Source organism: Piliocolobus tephrosceles, chromosome 1, assembly GCF_002776525.5.
Source record: "Piliocolobus tephrosceles isolate RC106 chromosome 1, ASM277652v3, whole genome shotgun sequence".
Lineage (NCBI taxonomy): Eukaryota > Metazoa > Chordata > Mammalia > Primates > Cercopithecidae > Piliocolobus > Piliocolobus tephrosceles.
This window is the reverse complement of record NC_045434.1, coordinates 112811649-112832152: the sequence shown is the minus strand read 5'-3', so window position 1 is coordinate 112832152 and position 20504 is coordinate 112811649. Positions and strand designations below refer to the sequence as shown.

General features: G+C 39.9%; 1 pseudogene; it reads right to left on the bottom strand.

Annotated features, from left to right (window-relative positions):
* Positions 1-17010: 17010 nt before the first annotated feature.
* On the bottom strand, positions 17011-18047 carry LOC111528182 (annotated as a pseudogene).
* Between the last annotated feature and the right edge of the window lie 2457 nt (positions 18048-20504).

Below are 20504 nucleotides of genomic sequence, written 5' to 3'. Positions count from 1 at the left end.
GAAGTGGTGCTTGAGTCACATACGCTCAGGGGATTGGTTTGACCAGGCATGTCACTTATCCCCTAAAAATATGGCCCTCCAACCCTAGACTTTTAATATGCAGATGCAGGGTGCCATGATATTCTGCACGTGTGGCGATATGTGGGGGTGGTCATGGGGCCAGGTCCATGTAGGGGCAAGGTCAAGGAAAAGAGGACAGGAAGCCATGTTTGGGTGAATGCAGTTTCTAATGGCAGGCATTTGCATATCAAAGTTACCTGCCAGACTTTAAGAGCCCGGATTTTCCTGCTAGATAAGAAATTTTCTTGGAGCTGCTTTAAATGAGACAAAAATGTTTCAAGGACCACAGTTTTTCTCTGTCTGTTTAAAATAATTTCTTAATAACTCCTATAGCACTTATGACTCCATATTGTTGTAGTGTGTTATTTTTTATTGTGTACCATATGTAAACTTTCCATTTTTATGTAGTTAAATTGATAAAGATTTATCATTATTCCTGTCAAGTTTGTAGCACACTTGGAAAGACCTTTCCTCAGATTTATTCTTAGAAGCTATGACTGGGCAGAGTGGCTCATGGTTGTGATCCCAGCACTTTGTGAGGCCCAGGCAATAGGATCATTTGAGGTCATGAGTTTGAGACCAGCCTGTGCAACATAGGAAGACCCTGTCTCTACAAAAATTAAAATTATCTTCTCTTGGTGGGTGGTGATAAGTGTGTCTAGTCCCAGTTACTCAGGTGGCTGAAGTGTGAAGATTGCTTGAGCCCAAGAGTTCAAGGTGTTGGTGAGTCATGATTACACCACTATAGAAGAACACTCTGTCTATACAAAAAACAAAAATATATGATGTGTAAAATGATATTGTCATAAAACTAAGTTTGTGTAAATAGTGACTGAGCAGTGGCTGAAAGCTCTGAAAAAAAAATGTATGTATTGGGGTTTTTAAGTTTTCATATGTATTTATTAAAAGAATTGGCAGAATATCATCAACTTAAGAAGAGTTGTAACTTAGAAACAAATAATTTTGACATGTATCAGAGATTTTCTAAGTAATTATAGTCTTCTTTCTTAATTTTAATTCTGTTGTGTTGTAACTTAGAAACAAATAATTTTGACATGTATCAGAGATTTTCTAAGTAATTATAGTCTTCTTTCTTAATTTTAATTCTGTTGTGTTCATTTTGAATGAAGGAAGTTATCTGATTTACCATGTTGTGTGGTTGCTGCTTGAACTACATGGATGCAATCTGCAGGCAATAAGGGAATTTACTTTTTCTGGAATCATCCTGTGGGCCCAGGAAGTGCTCTCAAGTGTCATTTCCTGGCCTCAGGCAAAGCTTGCCGAAGCATGCAGGGATTCAAAGGCCCATAATCTTCCCCATTTGTTGAGTTTTTACTGGGAGGTCCTTTCTCATGTCTTGTCTTAACTTTACAGCCGCCAAGGTAGAATATTGTAGACAATTTGTTTTGCAGAGGACTAGAAAAGTCATTGGCTCATTACTTCATTTTATAGTTGAGGAAATCGAGATCATCAGAGGGAGAGCAAATTGAAAACATTCAGTTTGCCTCAGAGCAGCTGGTGAAGTCCAAATTCTCCCATCCATGATCTAGAGCTTTTTGTGCTATACAGGTGGTAGACAATACCATCCTCCCCTTCAGTGTTGTGCTCAGTAGAGATGGGAGTCAACTGTTTAAAATGATGTGCTTAATGGATGTCTTGGCCTTCCTTTCTCTTAAATTATAATAGTAACATGTTAGAAGATAAATTCGTAATTTGTATTATATGACTATGCTTTTAATTAAGTGTAGGTTTAATTCAATTAGAAACACATTACTTGATAATTATCAAGCAGTGCTGTCCAATAGGGGAGCCACATACACAATGTTCAGTTGTCTAGTAGTCACAATGTAAACAGTGAAAAGAAATAGGTAAAATTAGCTTTAATAGTGTATTTAATCGAATACATCCAAATATTATTTCCCCATGTGTTCAATATAAAAACATGAATGAGATATTTCACTTTTTTTTGCACTAAGTTTTGATATTTCATGTGTTTTTTACATTGAAGGCACATCTCACTTCCCAGTGGTCACCTTTCCAGTGTCAATAGCTCCATGTGGCTGGAGAGTCCTGTATTGGACAGCATTTGAAAATTCCAGAAAAGTAGATGGAAAAACATGTCTAAAGTCATGCCTACCAGGGAAAAACACTATCAATGTTATTGTCTACTTCTACCAAACTTTTTCCCTTTGGGCATAATTTTTTGCTACACATGGTCGAGATTTTATTCTGGCTTCAGATTTGCACTCTGCTGTGTGGGTCATTTTGATCCACAGTTGCTTTGAGGCCCACTCAACTAGTGGAAGAAAGAGTCAGTAGGCCTCATTTTAGTCCTGGGTATACTGCTGTTTAGTTACTTATTCAGCTATATTGCCATTTGTTCTTTATCTGCAAAGTGGAGGCATTGAAGTACATGATCTTTGATTCCTTTAACATTATTGTTTTGAATCTGAAGTCAGCTTTAATGAAAGTGCAATAAAGAGTTCTCTTCCTTAGTACTTAGAAAGTAGGAAGAGACATCTGTATTTTCCGACTTAAACTGTACTCTTGGATTTCTATTTCCTGCAACATTTTATGATGAACCTTTTGAAACACATAGAAAAGTTGAATCAATTCTAACAAACACTTACACACCTCCCACCTAGATTCCACTATTACAATTGCATTATATATGCTTCATTTCTTTTATCTGTTTATCCACACACACATCTTATATTTTTGTGTATTGCAAAGGAAATTGCAGACACTCATGCCTTCCCCTAAGTGTAGTCTTTACTTTTGAAAAAGAAGCCTGGACTCTAACACACCTGACCTGCTTCTATGTCCTCATTTGACACATTATCTTTATTAATAGCTGAGGAGTCTTCAGAATTAAAGCTAAATGAATATGACAAAGAAATAGAAGAGCAAGTACAGGCAGAAATGTGTCAAAAGGTAAAAGCTCTACCTTGTTACTGTTAACAACAGTGACATTTTTATTTGTCTTCTAAAGTCTTAATGTTAGGTATATTGAAAAAATATCTGGAACTTTTAATAAAGAATGGGATACTGTACTGTTGTGCATATTATTTTTATTTCTGTTGTCATTTGTTTATGTCTTTTGAGTGAATCCTACAAATACAATGAGTGAGATAAAATTAAAGATGAAATAAATGTAATCTATTTGTACAGAGCATTAATGTTAGGCCTAGATGTGGAGAGATTATTTGTTGCTCTTCTTATAATATAATAGTTAAAATTTTTGATTTTTTTGATGAATTTGCTGTTAAAGTTTTGTAAAGATTCTGCGATAGCAAAAATTATAATGAAAGCAGAAAGAAAGTATGAGAAAAAATTAGCTGGAACAATTTGAGAAGGCTTGTTAATCAGAGTGTGAAGCCATCATTTTTTGAAAAAAGAATATCCTTGAGAGAATTCAAAAGCACAAAGCACCAAGAGGTGGGGTTTACAAATATTTTACTGTGTAGCTATTTCCTGAAGCTGTTAGTAGGATGGCTCAAGATCCAGGAATGAGGTGATACAATTGAGGTAACAAGGCCCTAGAAAAGCAATAGGAACTGGGGTCAAGAATGCAAAGAAAAAGAAAGGAGGGCCTTGAAATGTATTCACAGATTTGCTTCCTCTGGGACGAGTGGAAAAGGAAGAACATCAGAGGTGAATAGTCAAGTTGGGGTTATAAGAAACACACCCTAAATAAGCTGCATCTTCTCAGGCAGATAAGAGGGTTAGATCATGGGTTTTAGGAGCAGCTTGGAGGTGCAGAGTACCTCCTGCCAGTAATGGAAGAACAACTTTTTAAGGCAGAGAGGACTGATCACCTGTATTGAGGGCCCAGCTGTAGTTGAGGGAGCCTGACATTAAGAGAGACAAAACCATGTGCTTATAGGTAAGTTTATGTTTTATTTTTATTTTTATTTTTTGGTAGCTCTAGGGAGGAATTGTTAAGTGTCTGTCCCTTCTTTACCTTTCAGTGAGGGTGGAAAGATGGAGATGTTTAAGGACTGGAGCTTTGCAGAGCCTAACTTATTTGATGTGACAATGGCAGCCTATTTAACTGAAGATTCTGGGCTTATCTTGCATAGTGAAGGGAAGCAGAAGAGACAGCAAGTGGCTGCTAACCCAGGGTGAAAGACAGGGTTGAGTAGCAGTCTCAGGGATCAGGGACTAGATCTGAAGAGACTGTCAGGTGGAATTATAACAATTGTCAAAGAGTATAGAATTGCAGAATTAGGTTTCAGGTGGAAATAGGAAACCAAATGCACTGTGCTGCCTTTGGACGGAGCCATGGAAATGAGCAAAGTTCAAGGTCTTTGGAGTAAAGGAGTCATCAGAGCTGCAAAGGTCATCCATGTGGCCGTTTGATCTGGTCATCTGGGAAATAACTGGAGAAGAAAAGGTAAGGATGAAGATGGCAGGAAGTCTATGTTGGCACGTGGGATTTAATCTATTTTTTTCAGAAATCATATTCTGTTTCTAAGGGTATGTTTTAGACCACACTGGATTTACAGCAGTATTTTTGGCCTACATCAAGAACTGCTGCTGCCAGATGTTAAAAGTAGTTTCACCCTAGCATCAAGTCTTGCTTTGGGCTTCTCAATGAGATCTAGTTATTTAATGGTAAGGGCACATCCTCTACAATTGTGTGTAGCATTCCTGGCAATTGGGCTTGCTCCACTTATAAAAATGAATGTTGGATTATTTCAGTAACATTGTGACAACACGACCCTTCATTTTGTGTGATTGAGCTTTATAGGATCAAGGCAGGGTTTTAGAGACTTTTTATCCCTGGCTTTAATATGAGGGACTTTGAAGTTTACACCATGTTGGGTTAGATGCCCTCAGGTACACCTGTGCCATATGTAAGTTCCTGCACTGATATTGAGCTTTCTAGAAAGATAGCTGAGTAATTTATTCTGACTCTGAGGTGACAACTTGACCTAAAGGATGACTACATCATTAGTACTAATTGACTAATTGAAAGTGAAGGAAGAATTATTGTTTTTTGAAATAGATTTTAAACAATATATGAAATTTTAGTGATAAATAATTTATCCTAAGTGATAAATAATTTATCCTAAACCCTTGAGACTTTTGGATTTATGTTTATATGACTAAGATGATGATGGCTGAAATTAATTTAGTAATATTTATTTTCGATCAATGTCACATAGAAAAATGAAGATAGTGCTCTGGGTCCTGAAATGCTGCTTCAAACTTGTCTTTGTGTCTAATTACTTATGTGCCTTGGGCAGGTTCTGTGATTGCACATTCCTGAACTGAAATCTCTAGGAGATTTTCCATATTTATAGGGTTGTTGAGGGAACTCAGTGAGCTAACTGACATGCCTAGTTCATAGCAGGTGGCGAACACTATTATTTTCTACATCAGCCTGTTCACTCTTTCCATCAGCCGCAGGTAAAAATTCTGTCGTTACATTTTTGTCTTACAGATTAAAAAAAATTAGAGGCATTTTTCACATGCCATTGCTTCTCTACTTTTTTCTTCATTTGTGTGCTCTTCACTCATTGGAAGCTAGAACTTTAGGTACTTACAACACATTTTGTATATAAAATTTATTTTAGGAAATTTGACTTGTGTGAGAACTTTGTAGGCTTTCATACTCAAATATGAGGAGGAGTGTATTAGAAAAATGGAGGCACTTCCCATGTTCAGATTTTATTTTTTTCTCTCTTACAAGGTAGAGTGTTATTCTGTCACCCAGACTAGAGTGTACTGACGTGATCTCAGCTCACTGCAAACTACACATACTGGATTCAAGCAATTCTTGTGTCTCATTCTCCCAAGTAACTTGGATTACAATCGTGTGTCACCACACCAGGTAATTTTTGTACTCCCCACTGCCCCCGCCCTGCCCCTTGGAGATGGAGATTGTGTCACCCAAGATAGAGTGTAATGTCCTGGTCTCAGCTCACTGCAAACTCTGCCTTTTGGTTTCAAGTGATTCTCCTGATTCAGCCTCCCAAGTAGCTGAGATCACAGGTGCCTTGAACCACGCCCAGCTTATTTTTGTATTTTTAGTAGAGGTAGGATTTTACCATGTTGTCCAGGATGCTCTTGAATTTCTGACCTCAAGTGATCCACTTTCATCAGCCTCTCTAAGTGCAGGAATGACAAGCATGAGAGACCATATCCAGATACCTTTTTAGTAGAGACGGGACTTTGCCATGTTGCCCAGGCTCATCTCCAACTCCTGAGTTCAGCCAATTCTCCACTTCAGACTCCGTAATCACTGGGATTGCAGGTATTGGCCACCATGCCTGGCAATTTTTACCTTACTTTTTCATATTTAAAAAATATATGTTGCTGTAATGTGTGACTGTTGTTGGGTTCTTGGTTGTCTCTGAAAAATGGTATGATAATCTTGGAAGGACTCTCTTCATGGGATATGGTCTACAAGCTTTCTCTGCCTCAACTCCAGGGCAGAAGATAATTTTTGTTAGTGTACCTAGGGCTTTATTATAGAGATTCAGACATCTCTTTAGTGACCTTAATTAAATGGTGACATTGCCTAAAGGAGCATCCCAGGTTTTAATTTTACAGCACTGTAAAGTCATTATTCAATGTAAATGTTTCTTTTTAAATTTCAGGTTGAGTTAGAGTGTGTCAAAGCCCAGTCTTGCCAATAACAAAACAAAACCTTATTCTGAATGAAAAGGTTAAAGAGATGAGTAATTCTTTACTACTTAAAGAAGAGAAACTGGAGCTTCTGACACAAAATAAATTACTTAAATGACAACTGGAAAAGAGTAGAAATGAAAACTTGCATTTCCTAAACCATATATATTTTTTCCTGATTTGCATGTTTTAATAATTTATATTAAAACAATATTATAAAACTGTGCTTTGTACTTGAAAGATTTATAAAAATTGATACTTGGTACCATCTCTAGGTGGTTTCAATGCATCCCTTGCCCTCTGCTTGCTGATTGTGGTTGGTCAGTGAGGACACCAGTCTCCACATACACTGGCCCAAGACTGGCCATTGTACCTCACAGTCAATCGAGGTCATAGTGCCTCCCTTAACCTCTTCCCAGTGCTCTGTGCCATCTCTCTCTCTGCAGTGCTCAGAATTTCTCCCTTCTCTATTCTCTAGGCACAAGAATGCTAATAGAGTGATCCTGTTACTGCCTTATGGAACTTCACCATCATTTGTAGGCATGTTGCGTAAGTCACCCTTTATTAAAGAACTCTTAGATGACTTTGACTGTGGGAACTGCCTGCTTTCTGCCTAGATCCCAACTGCTGCTGACAGATGTACAGATTATTTTGGATCTTGGGGACGTCATTAGCAGGTAGACCAGATAGAGTGCATGGCAGAGAACAGAAACAACCTTTTAGGTTAATTTGAGGATTTGAAACAGTTCTTATACTTGGCTTATGACTCCAAGAGTAGTAACATTTGCATTAAAATGCAGTAAATTCTTTTGTTCTGAAATTTGAGTATCAGAATTACTCTGAGCTTATTAAATAGAATTAATATTATATTGATTACATGAGTACCAAGAAAAGAAACAACAATATAAAACTGCTTTAAATGTTTTTATTAAATGAAATAAGAAAACTTAAGGTTGAATGATAACTAGATTTCTTTTGACTTTCTTAGGTCTAGCTCAGCTGGCTCATGAAATCGTGGTATTTCAGAAAGAACTTCAGAAAGAAGGAAATGCTGTCATAGCTGAGCATAAGGAGTTCAAAAACCACAGGCCATCTCTGCAAAACAACTGCAAGATACGGTGAGTATTGCTCCTTGCCAGTTCCAGTATGATACCAGTATACTTCGTCAAGATGTAAACTTGGCCCAAGTCACACCTGTGTAAATCAGATTGATTTTAACATCAAACATCACTCCCCCAAATATAATAAAGGTATTCTTTGTCATCTGAGAAAATTCTCTAGTGATAATATGATCTTATATTTGTAATAGTAATAACATGGAGAAAAAGGCAAACACACGTAAATGTAAAATTTTTGGAGTGTCTGATTTTATCCACTGTTATGTGTTGATTCTTACCCTGAGCATTACAAATATTCACTGTGTCTTCTTGCCCACAAGCCCTAAGAATTTTTTGATATGACTGAAAAAGATGGTGAAATCTGTGAAACACATCTGGTTTGTCTTATGTTTGTAATTTTTAAAAGAGGGACCCTGTAGTTTGCTGGCATAAATCTTCTCCACTAAAGGAGTACAAATAGGATAAGAAAACTTTTCCTTTTGAAGCAAGCTGAGATTTGTTTTACAATAATTTCTTTTCCTATTCTCAACCTTTTCAGATTGAGCATTCTGCATGACTGAAAGCCCAGATACTAGATTACAAAGCTTCCGTAAAAAAGTTAACTATTCAGGCGGCCGATTTAAAATTGCAACTGAAGCAAACTCAGACAGGTTAGAGACATTTTAAACCCATGAATATTTTTCTGGGTGTTAAGCTTCTGATGCTTGTGAAATGTAATAATCCTAATTTGTTGAATATTAAATAATTATAATGTTAGAGGAAAAGCCACAGAAATATGTGTCATCTTAGAAGTAAAACTCCCTTTCCACTTTGGTAATATCATCTGGATCATCATCAAAAGTGACTTGCTTCATAAGTGCCTCATGGCTTGGAAAGCCTCAGGTTCCAAATGGGAAAGGGATGGTGGTGACATAGAAGTGTTCCCGTTTATCACAGGACTTTCTTTTCTATTTGTTACCCCATGTTAACACCAACTCAGTAGTTTTACAGATGCCGTGATAGACAAGTATATGCATGCACAGGAGGAGCAGAGTGGTTTAGCAAAGAGAGCGAACACTGCCCTCAGAATCAGAGAACTGTTCTTTTGGACCCCAGTTTTGAAGTTAGTTGTTTGATCTTGGGCAAGTTACTGTAACTTCCTTGGGCCTCAGTTTCCTTATTTGTAATGGGGAAAATAATACCTATTGAGCCATGATGAAAAAGATGAAATGAGACAGGTTTCAGTCCAGTACCTGGGACACAAGAAAACACTCAATAAATGGTCATTAGTATGATTTTATTACTGTGTCTTCACTGAGGATACAGCTTTGCCCCTTCCTACTTCATAAGGATATTGAAGCTGAGATGTGTTTTCAGTTGCTTTCAAGCTCAGAGAAAGTGTGTATGGTATTACCAGTTCAATTTGTTTCTCATACATTTTCTGAACCTTCCTCATTCCCATTTGCACTCTTTCCTCATCAGTCCCTTGCTATCTTCTACCAGCAGTTGATTTATTGTTATCTCTTTATTCATTTCTACTTATTTCTCTTCTCCATTTTTTTTAAGTTATGTTTGTAAAACTCCTCATAGCTGAAACCATAGTCTCATGTTAATACAAATATTGAATGGGGATAGAACTTTTACACGTGCATGCATTGCTGAGGGCAAGCTTCTTTCTCATAGCATAATAGGAAGGCATTGCAGGAGAGTGGGACACATGCCCTGGCTTTGCCTTAGAAGTCCAGTAGCTCTTGGACCTGCTAACTGTGTGACCCAGCCTCAGTAAGTTTTACTTCCCCATCTGTAAAATGGGAGCTGTGAGAGTTCCTTGCCCACAGTTTTGTTGTGAATGAAGGTTCTTACTTCCTTGCCTGAAACTTAGGCCATACTTTGTGGATTTCACAGCATACAAAATCCACAGCATGCGAGTTCTGACATGCCTGCTGCAGTGAAATGCATTAATTATTTTTCTGTTAATTGTGTGAATAGTCATGCTGGGATAAATACAGAAAATAAATGTGTTCACAACAATTCAGGTCAAACTTTTTAACCAAATGAGTTCACCTGGCTAGGTTTTGCCATCAAATACGTTATGAATAAATTTTTGATTTTCAGAGCTTTTGGGATGTGAAAATTGTGTATAATTGATTCTGAAATTATACAAAAGACCTGTGAAGCTGTAGCTGGTACAATAAGCACTCAAAAAATGTTAGTGATTATTACTACTGTGACTTCAGAAACTGTTTAACGTGCAAGTTTGTCCTTATTACTGCTCTCTTCAGTTTTTCAAAAAAATAATATTCTCAAGTATAGGAATTTTTTTCTTTTCCTTGTCCACTCATTTCTGAAATCAGTTTTTTGTACTCTGCAGTCCTAGAGAATAAGATTGCAAAATGATGTGCCATCTTTGAGCATCATCTAAATTATGAGGGGGAAAAAGGATGGCTTTTATCAAATAAGTAGATAATGCATATTTGCTAAACTTGAATAGACTCAGTTTATTAAGATAAATAACAAAGATACAAATCTGTGAAAGCAAATAAATGGAGATTATTTCTAAAGGTGCAACAATTATACAAATCATTAAAAAGTCATTTAAACATTTTGTTATTGAAATGTAAACAGATTATATATATACACACACATACACACACACACACACACACACACACACACATATATATATATTTTGGTGAGTAAGGGCAGAGTCTTACTTTGTCTTCCAGGCTGGAGTGCAAGTGGCATGATCTCTACTCACTGCAGCTCTGCCTCCTGAGTTCAAGTGTTTCTCCTGCCTCGGCCTCTCAAGTAGCCTGGACTACAGGCATGGGCCACAACACCTGCCTAATTTTTGTATATTAGTAGAAATTGCTTCACTGTGTTGGCCAGGCTGGTCTCAAACTTCTGACCTCAGTTAATCTGTTCATCTATGCCTCCCAAAGTGTTGAGATTATAGGTGTAAGCCACAGTGCCTGGTGAGGATAAGGTTCTCACTCCCATATCCTTGCAATAAATTCAAATGTGGCAGTGGGCTCTGGAGCATGATTGTTGAAACAGTAAGGAGTGGATGATTTTAGTTACCGGACTAGTGGTTTACACAGGCTGTGAATTGCATCATAAGCAGACTTCTACCCATACCTTGTCCCCAAAGCAGAGCTAACTGACTCCATAGTTCTGGGTTCAAGCTTCAGTGTCTGCATGTTTAATATAGTTCTCTTCCACAAGTGCCGGTGTGGCAATACAAGGGTTAAATAGAAAAAAAAAAAAAGAAAAAAAAAACAAGTTTTCCTCTGCTTAGCCAGCTTATTCCAAGGACAGTTATAAGATAACACCATCTGAAAAGTTGAGGCCGAAGGAATGGGTTCCAAACACCCAACTCTGGAGAAAAGTTGAAAAGAAAAAGGAATACCTATACTCTCTTGCCTTCTCTGAACCATTAGTTATGACTGTGTTTCTCAATGCTTGTATTTAGTAAGACTTGAAGGTTACTGTTTTTATTGTTTTTAGCTTTTTTGTTTTTTATGCAGCTACAAGGCCACAAGCTATGCAAGGCTACAACTTATGCTATGTCAACAGTTATGCTACAAATTATGTAACCTGTCATTGTATAATTAGCTGCTTTAGTTCTGCTTTTGTAATTTTGCTTACAAATACTCCACTAGTCTTTGTTCAATGATCAACCTTTTAGGTATAAGTCTATTGAGCCAGGGCACGTAAATAAATCCTCTTCTTTCCCCATATCAGTCTCTCTGGTCCTCTGCTTCCCACAACATTATTGACGGGGCAGTCAGGAGTGGAAATGACAGGTTTACTATCTCCTTTGCCTCTAGGAACTTAATCCCTGGGTCTCAGGAGTCCTGTGACCACAGGAGCACCATCAAGATAACTTCAGCCTGGAGGGGAGATCAGCCCTTTTGCAAGATAGCACCCCTACCCAGCAGTGCTATGGTACCTAAGGGGTTACAGGATGATTCCAGGAGCAGCCCACCTCAGAAACCACAGTACGATATTGGGACCCAAGGCAGGACCTATTCCATAAAGACCAACAGGGTGCCTAATCACCTCATTGGATGTAACTGGTAATCTGACCCAGAGGGGCGGCAGGTGGTGAGAGTGGCTCCAATTCAGAAGAAACTTACACCCCAAGCAACACAACATGTGAGAATGGCTCACTAAATCAGCTCAGCAGGACACTGCAGATGGCAAAAGTGGCTCACCACCCCAGCTGGGAACACGGGAACTGGGAGTAGGGTGGTGTGTGAAAGTGTGTGAATGGAGAGGCCTAACTAGGCTAATCAGCAATAAAGTGAGGAACCCCAAATCACTTAGCAAAGACTGTGCTCCAAGCCCAGTGTGCAGCCAACCAAGACTAGTGGCAATCTGCACATGGCTAATAGAAACTACCTTTCAACATCAACAATTGTGGTGGGATTAATAAGCTCTCCAAAGCTAAGTGGTATCTAAAAGCCCACATAGTAGAAGAAGGTATAGCCGGTCCCAAACAAAAGTAAAAAGTCAGCATGAGTGTACTGCATCATAAATGGGAGGAAATGGGAAGAGAGTCATCAAAATGTACACTATTCAAATATATGCTAAACAAAACTTTAAGAGAGGCTTTGCAGGGAACTATAAAATTAAGCTAACCTCCCAAAGGTGAAAACCTCTCTGGAAACTAAAATGGCCCTCTGTTGGTGTTAAATAGATGACTGAAAAAACTATACACAGGGAAACAATTGGCCATGTGTTTGAGGTAATGACAGTAGTCTGAGGACAGCCAAGGCACCTAGACCAATTTTCTTACATTAACTCATAAATAAATATAACACAAACAAACACAGCATGAATCCAGCCTTGTTTAGCAGCTTACTGCAAAACATTTTTAGCACAGGTGAGCCAAAGGTGAAAATAGAAGCAGCTTCACAAGCAAACTGAGTTAAAGGAAAAGTCCCAAGGACAGCAAGAAAAATCAGTTTTACAAAAACCACAAAGGGAAAAATAATTTTCCTCCATATGCTCCATATGTCATAGCCTACCCCCCTTTGCTGAGCCCACCAGTCCCTCAGCAGCCAGGTTTTATTGCCAGCACACCCAAATTTCACCCCAGAGGGAAGAATCAGAGCCTTGAGAGGCCAGGGAGTCCGGATAGTCAACCAGGCCATCTCAAATCTGGTCGTGCTCAAGCTATGCAAATGCCTCTCAGGGAAATGTAAAAACTCATCTATTATGATGATCCAGGTGGGGAAGGGGGCAACACACCTTCATCTATCACCTCTTTTAAACCACTAATCTACTAAATTTAAACTACCACACTCCCTCCTACACAGAAAAGCCCCAAGCTTTCATAGGTCTAATGCAGTCCATCTTTAGAACACACAGTCCAACCCGGCAAAATTACAGGCAACTTCTCCTAATGTTGTTTAACACAGAGGAGTGCCACAGGATAACACAGGCAGCCCTTCATTGTCAAGAAGACAATTCACCAGGAAACACAGAAAATGCTCAGGTGTATACTCAGGGCCAGTTCCCAGAAGCAGGACCCAACTGGGACCCAGATAATGCACGCCAGCATCAGTGCCTGTGAAGTACTGGAAGGCACCAGTGATACAAGTGGTACAAAATGCTTATACTTTAATAAATCTCATTCCAGCAAGTGCTACCTGATTTACAGTTGTAACTTAAAGTGTCTTTTTTCATATCTGCTTAGCCCAAGTTAGTCAACTTATATTTGCATTTCAACAAAACAAAAAAGCTATGCAACTCACCTGGACGAGGCTCCCACAAGTTCAAAGACTCTCCCACAATCATTTTTTTTTTTTGATTGGTATTATAACATTTATTAAAATAATGCCATGAGTTAATAGAAGCAGCAAAGAACCAAATAATTAAAACGCAAGCTATGTAAAATCACAACTAAAACCCAAAAGTGTCTAATGTATTCATTCATTAGCTAACTAAAAGCCGCTCAAAAGACAAGACACCCAATATAATAAAGTACTGCAGAACAACTGGCAATTTTCAGTTATCGAAATTGTGGATTTTGCATTTTGTATCCTTTTCTCAATTAAGAAAAAAATTCTTTTTGAATGTTATATAACATACATATAAAACAAGATAGAAAAATATATTATAAACTTGTAACAATGGCTGTAAATACATTATCTTACATGTTTCTCACAGGTAATAGGTTGGTTATGGTACATACATAGCACGAAACTAAGATAATAAAAAATAGATAAAAATACATGTCAGCTGTACGATAATATACATGTCAGCTGTACGATAACATATAAGCAATACTCCCATCTACCCAGGCTAAAAAATTACATAGTACTGTCAGAAAAAAAGCCTTAAAAACTATATATTTTAATAAGAAATAAATTTTAAAAAGAATGATAATACTGAGAACCAAGCATTCAGAGATTTCAAAAGTCATGCTTTTTTCAGTTGATCCAAAATTTTGCCAACCAAGTTTTCAAAAGGTTGTTCAGAGCCAACATTATCCATAAATGTCACACATTTATTATTTCATACATTTATTTTCTTCCCCATAAAAGACCTTTGATAAACATTTAAAATGTCCAGGTATAACATAGCTGAGATGAAACTGGATCAAATACTGGTATTGTTTTTAAAAACTATCCCCTCAAGTGTTTGAGTGTTGCAAACTTATTAAAGCAACCAAACAATATAAAAATCAAAATGGCACAGCATATATTTTAAATAAATCAAAACTATGTCTGCAACAGAAAGACAAAGCAGTGGCATATTAAATCAAAGCTAGCTGGATACAAAACAATGAATGTCTATTGCAAAGTATAAATAAACTGACAACGGTTTCCAAGTGAGACAAGGTGGCAGGGGAGGTCACCAAAAAGGTAATGACTCAACTTCCTGCTGACCTCTGACTGTGATGCTGGGAAGGTGTGGAAGAGGGAATGAGTTGCTAAGCTGGGGGGAGTCCACTGTCACTTGAGATTTGCCACGTCTGGTACTGAGCAGTTAATGATTATTCACTCAAGTGTTTAGATGTAGGCTTTGCACACAAATTGCTTCAACTACATAACCAGCTGTTTCAGCTTCTTGAGAAATTAGAAGCTTAAGCTGAAATGGGGTTATTTATATATACCATCATGTCAGTTTTTCACATTCTTTTAAAGTTAAGGGGTGGGGGAGGCAGAAGTTACTGAAACAGTAAAAGGATACACTACACTAGTTATCTGGTATGATATAAAGACATGTATTTAAATCTGGGTGATTTGAAACATTGTTTTCCAGAATGAAAATCACAAAGATTCACTTTTCTGAAAACATTTGCTAGGTATCCTATTATCTCAAATTATTTAAAAACAAAATAAAAATCAAAACCAAATGAATACATCCCCCTTATCCAAATAAAACAAAGCTTGATTTTTGTCTGTAAACTAAAGTTCAGATGACACATCTTTTTTATCTCAGAATCCTTTGGCTTAACATTGAATATTGGAATAACCAAAAGTATTAAATTATTTTTTAAAGAATGATGTTTTAAAACTTGTTAGACATTAGAAAAGTTATCAAATCTTTTCACAGTATCAGATTCGGCAAATTTGCATCAAGGTAATGTGGCAAAAATCACATAATTCAAACCATCAACTCATTTGTCTCCCTCATATCTTTTTTCACATACTAGGTGACTGAGTAACATGCATTAACTTGTATTCTGAGGGAGGAGCTGATCTTTATGAGACACTTGACTAAATGATCATGAAGGAAAATAAGGCACTTTCTTTTCTTCAGACTTATTCCAATACTTAAAAAATAAAAAAAAAAAAGACGAAAAGGCTCTTTTGGTCTTTTGTTTCTTGACAGCCACCAGAAAAAATCATGTAATGAAATAAAGGGTTTCCGGGGCCGGGCGCCGTGGCTCACACCTGTAATCCCAGCACTTTGGGAGGCCGAGGTGGGCGGATCACAAGGTCAGCAGATCAAGACCACAGTGAAACCCCGTCTCTACTAAAAATACAAAAAATTAGCCGGGCACGGTGGCGGGTGCCTGTAGTCCCAGCTACTCAGGAGGCTGAGGCAGGAGAACAGCGTGAACCCGGGAGGCGGAGCTTGCAGTGAGCTGAGATCAGGCCACAGCACTCCAGCCTGGGCAACAGAACCAGACTCTGTCTCAAAAAATAAAAAATAAAAAATAAAATAAAGGGTTTCCTTGTTCTTTTTTTTATAACATTTGAAATTATAAAATGCTATATTTCCAAAAATACATATCTTTTTTCTGCAGGAGCACCCCTGTATAGTAAACGTATCTACTTTTCGTGTATTTGTTTCAATGCACTACATTTTATCTACAATTTTATTACATGTATACAGCAAATAGGCAAGCACGGTTTTTACATCCTTAATGATTTTTTTCTATACAGGGAGGTTTAAAAAAAAACTTGAACAGTTTGCCCAGCAATGTGACACACAATGCATGTACCTTGTTCTCATACTTTTTTAGAATGTATAAAATGAAAATTCAGTAATTTTAACTCAGGTGTTTATCTTTTTCAAAACAGTGTTGCAGTTTTGTTATTTGCATTACTTTTCAAAACTCCTTATGTTTTTCTCTCATGGCACACTTTCTTCTAATACTTCAAATACTTCAAATTTTGGCAGGCAATATAAAAAAGGCTGTAACTTCTGCTGAGGGCACTGTAGTGACTAAACAGCACATCAAATTTTGAATACTTGTGAAATCACTTCACCAATTATATCCCTGACCGAAGGTTCATGCATAATGCATCATCACACAGTACATTCAGAGAGACCTTTGACTTCTCTATGAGAAGAAAAAGACTCCTAGAACTCTCACACAGTAACTGCCTTTGTCATTGAGTAGTTAAGGGCCATCTGTCTCCCCTTCTTAAGAGAGGCCTTCTTACCATTCGCTTAGGGTGGGATATTAAAAGATGATCAGTGCTGTGGGATGAATTGGGCCTTATTGCTTTACTACTATTCAGTGCAGGTTCTAGAATCACTTTCACCCAAACAGGAAAAAAAAAAAAAAAAGCTGAGTTGGAGGACAATCTCTTTGTCTTTTGTTTGGTTAGATGGTAAGACTAATGGACAAGTGCCTCAGCTCGCTGCACTGATGACAGGCAAGCAAAGGTGATTACCAGTTAACTGATCAGCAGGCAGGCATGGTCAGGTCATCATTAGGCAAAGAGTTCAGAGGTCAGAAGGTCATAGGTTAGTTGCCGGTAGCAGCTCGGTCTTCGGTCACAATCCTTTGGTAAGGATGGACACGCATACCTTGCTTTCGAACTTTAGTAGCTAGCCACTGCACCTAATAAACCACTAGGTTCAACAGGATACTCAAGGATTGATGTAGCTGGTGCCAACGTGTAGGGGTACTCACAGGGTGTACAGATTAAACCAGCTTCAGGCCCTGGAGGACCTACGGCAGCAATTGGGTGACGAGTTCCGTTTGGCATGACAGCAGTCTGTATTTGTCTGATCAAAGGCATTATGATAGGGCCAGCTGGCATAGGAGTACGCAGAGCAGCTAGAGGGAGAACCGACTCAGGCTCAGTAATGATCCTTGGAGCAGCCTGGGCTGTTGATGCAAAAGAAAAGGCAAGGGCTGGTGATTTAATGTTGGCATCTCAGTAGGTACCATTCAGAATCACAAGGTCCATCACAGCAGCATCTTCTTCAGGCTGTCTTCTCCTTCTGTTGCAGGTACCAATAATTTCTTCACTTCTTCAACTCTCTCGTCAATTTGATTTCTGCTCTGTTCTGAGCATCTTCCACAGTGATTAGTACATGTAAATCTTCATTTAGATACTCCCTATTGGGCTTGTCTCTATTTTGCTCCTCCTTTTTTTTAAAATCCCTCATTGAGCCTTTGCCTCCCACCATGATTTTACATCCGGTTTGTGCTTCAAGTTGTTTGGCTGTAAGTCCTCTTGGTCCAAGGAGTCTCCCGACAAAATAAAAATCTGGGTATTCTTTTACAGGCACATAAAGTTTCTCTTGTAAATGAACAATAGGTCCCACAGCATCAGGCAATTCTGCACTCCTTATCTCTGTACTGCCATTTAATTTGTCATTGTACATGTCTTTCCCTGCTCTGCTAATTTCTTCGTCCAGCAACCGCTCCAGGTGGTGGAAGATCCCCCAGAAGTTCCGCAGGCTGCTCAGGACTTTCTAGTGGTTCATCAGTTGCATCCGGTAATTTGGGGTAGGCTTCAGCTTCTCCTTGGTTTCCACTTCCCCAACCATATTCCAGGCTCGGCAGCTAACTCCGCCAGCGGGAGAAGAGAGAGGGGTGGGGACGAGCCCCCGCCGCTGGCCATTCGGGACCCTACGTCCCCCTCCGCGCCCGCTCCGCCTCTGGCTCCCGCGCCTGGCCCCCGGGCAGCTGGCACCGCGCGCACGCCCGCCCCTGCAGGCACTTTCCGTCCGGGCCGACGCACTTCCAGCCACCGCCGCACTCCGCGGCCTGGCTCGGGGCTTCACTCAAGAGGCCGGCTAGCAAGCGGGAGGCGGGTCTCGGCTGGTCCAGTGCGGGAGCGGGGCGCGGGCCGCTGGCAGCTGGCGCCGGACGAGGAGGAGCCCAGGCCCCAGCTCGCTCGGCTGGTAGCGCCAACTCAGCGCCGCCGCCGCCTGTGCCGCGGGCTCGAGGGTCTCTCTGGGGTCTCTCCGGGCTGGTCCTCGCCTGGGCACCTCTGTAGCTGCTGCTACAGCCGCGTTCTGCGCCCGCGCCCGCCCCGGCGGCCCCTCGGACGCTCCTGCCTTACTTGGAGGCGGAGTTGGCCTCCTCTCCCACAATCTTTAGGGAAGCACTAACCTTAAAACCTACAATTTGCCAAATGATAAATATGCCTTGATACAGTAGGTGGATGATCTTCCTTTAGCAGCCACAAATCGGGAGGACTGTTATCGAAAAACCCAAGACCTCATCTCCTATGAAAAGCAGGCTACAAATTATCTTAAAGGAAAAACATTTTTTCATAAATTGCTCAAATATGTAGGTTTCATAGTAAGTCATGTGGAGTGCCAGCTTGGCCATAAGCAGAAGCAAGCCGTTTGTATACTGCCAATCACAACCACTAGTTGTCACACAAGAAATATTCTTAGAAACAAGAAAATTCCCCCATATCTAAATCCAAATTTTTAACTGATGCCTAAGCCATTATATAAAATTACAAAATGGGTAAGAATGAAAGCCTCCTCTGGAAAACTAAACAGCAAAAAGCATTTAAACAAATCAACAAAGCCTTCACTCAAGTCCTAGCTTGGAACTGCCAAATGTAACTGATTTGTTTTTCTAAGACCAGCGGAGCAGGCACAAAAGAACCAGCGACTAGGCAAAGGGTAGGAGCAAAACTGCAAATTTATTTTGGTCACCTAAGGTGTGGGGAAGAGGTCTGTCCGCCTCCGGCAAGGCAGAGTCGCCTGGTGGGGCTCTCCCACGGAGTTCCAGCAGTCCTGACATCCCCACAGGATTGGGGCTGGGAAGTCTGCGTGGGACCTTGGCCAGAGCGGCTTTTCTAGGAGTGGGAGGGCAATAGGCGGGGCACGGGCGTGTCGGGGGGCGTTCCGCAGGTGCGACCAGGTAAATCTTGGTCTCTTCGGATTGATGTCACCTGGCACATGCCCAGTAGATCTGCATCTTCCCGGGTGCCCGCTGCATTTTCCCCGGGGTGGGAAGAGTTGGTGAAGAAGAAGAACCCTCAAGTGCACCATCTTGCCTCCCTTCCTCCAAACAGAAAGCCTTTCTTTCTATATATCCATAAGTGAAAAGAAATGGCTATAGGGTCCTTAAGTTATAAAATTACAGTATTGTCCAGTGGCATAGGTATCTAAACAATTAGGCTCTGTGGCACTAGGATGGCTTCCTTACCTTAAAACATTAGCCACTACTGCCTTGCTAATGGAAGAGGCTAACAAACTTTGAGAGGACAGTTAAGTGTCCAGCTGCCACACTCAGTCAAAACTCTGATGAGCCAAAGAAGGAACCACTGTTTCTCAAATCTGAGAATAATGCAGTACCAAGGGTTTGGATACAAAAACCCTTACATTACTTAGAAAACAGGCCGGGCGCGGTGGCTCAAGCCTGTAATCCCAGCACTTTGGGAGGCCGAGGCGGGCGGATCACGAGGTCAGGAGATCCAGACCATCCTGGCTAACACGGTGAAACCCCGTCTCTACTAAAAAATACAAAAAACTAGCCGGGCGAGGTGGCGGCGCCTGTAGTCCCAGCTGCTCCGAGGCTGAGGCAGGAGAATGGCGGGAACCCGGGAGGCGGAGCTTGCAGTGAGCTGAGAACCGGCCACTGCACTCTAGCCCTGGCGACAAAGCAAGACTCCGTCTCAAAAAAAAAAAAACAAAAAACAGTAAACACCTTAAATCCGACCACCCTGCTTCCAGTCAAACCTGAAGCTCCCCTTTACAACTGTGTCTAAACAGTGGGAGAGGTATTTTTCTGAACAGGGAGACCTTACCAATCAACTCCTTAAAAACTCAGATGTGGAATACTTCCTAAACAGAAGCATTTTGTGCTAGAAAGAATCCAACAAGCCGGAAATGCAGTGGTAACATTAAAATCACTAGTAGAAGCTCAATCTCTGCCTACTGGAGTGTGAGCACAACAGGCAAAACTAATAGCCCTAATTAGAGCCCTTTTGCTACCAAAAGACAAAATGGTCAACATTTATACAGACTCTAAATATACTTTTA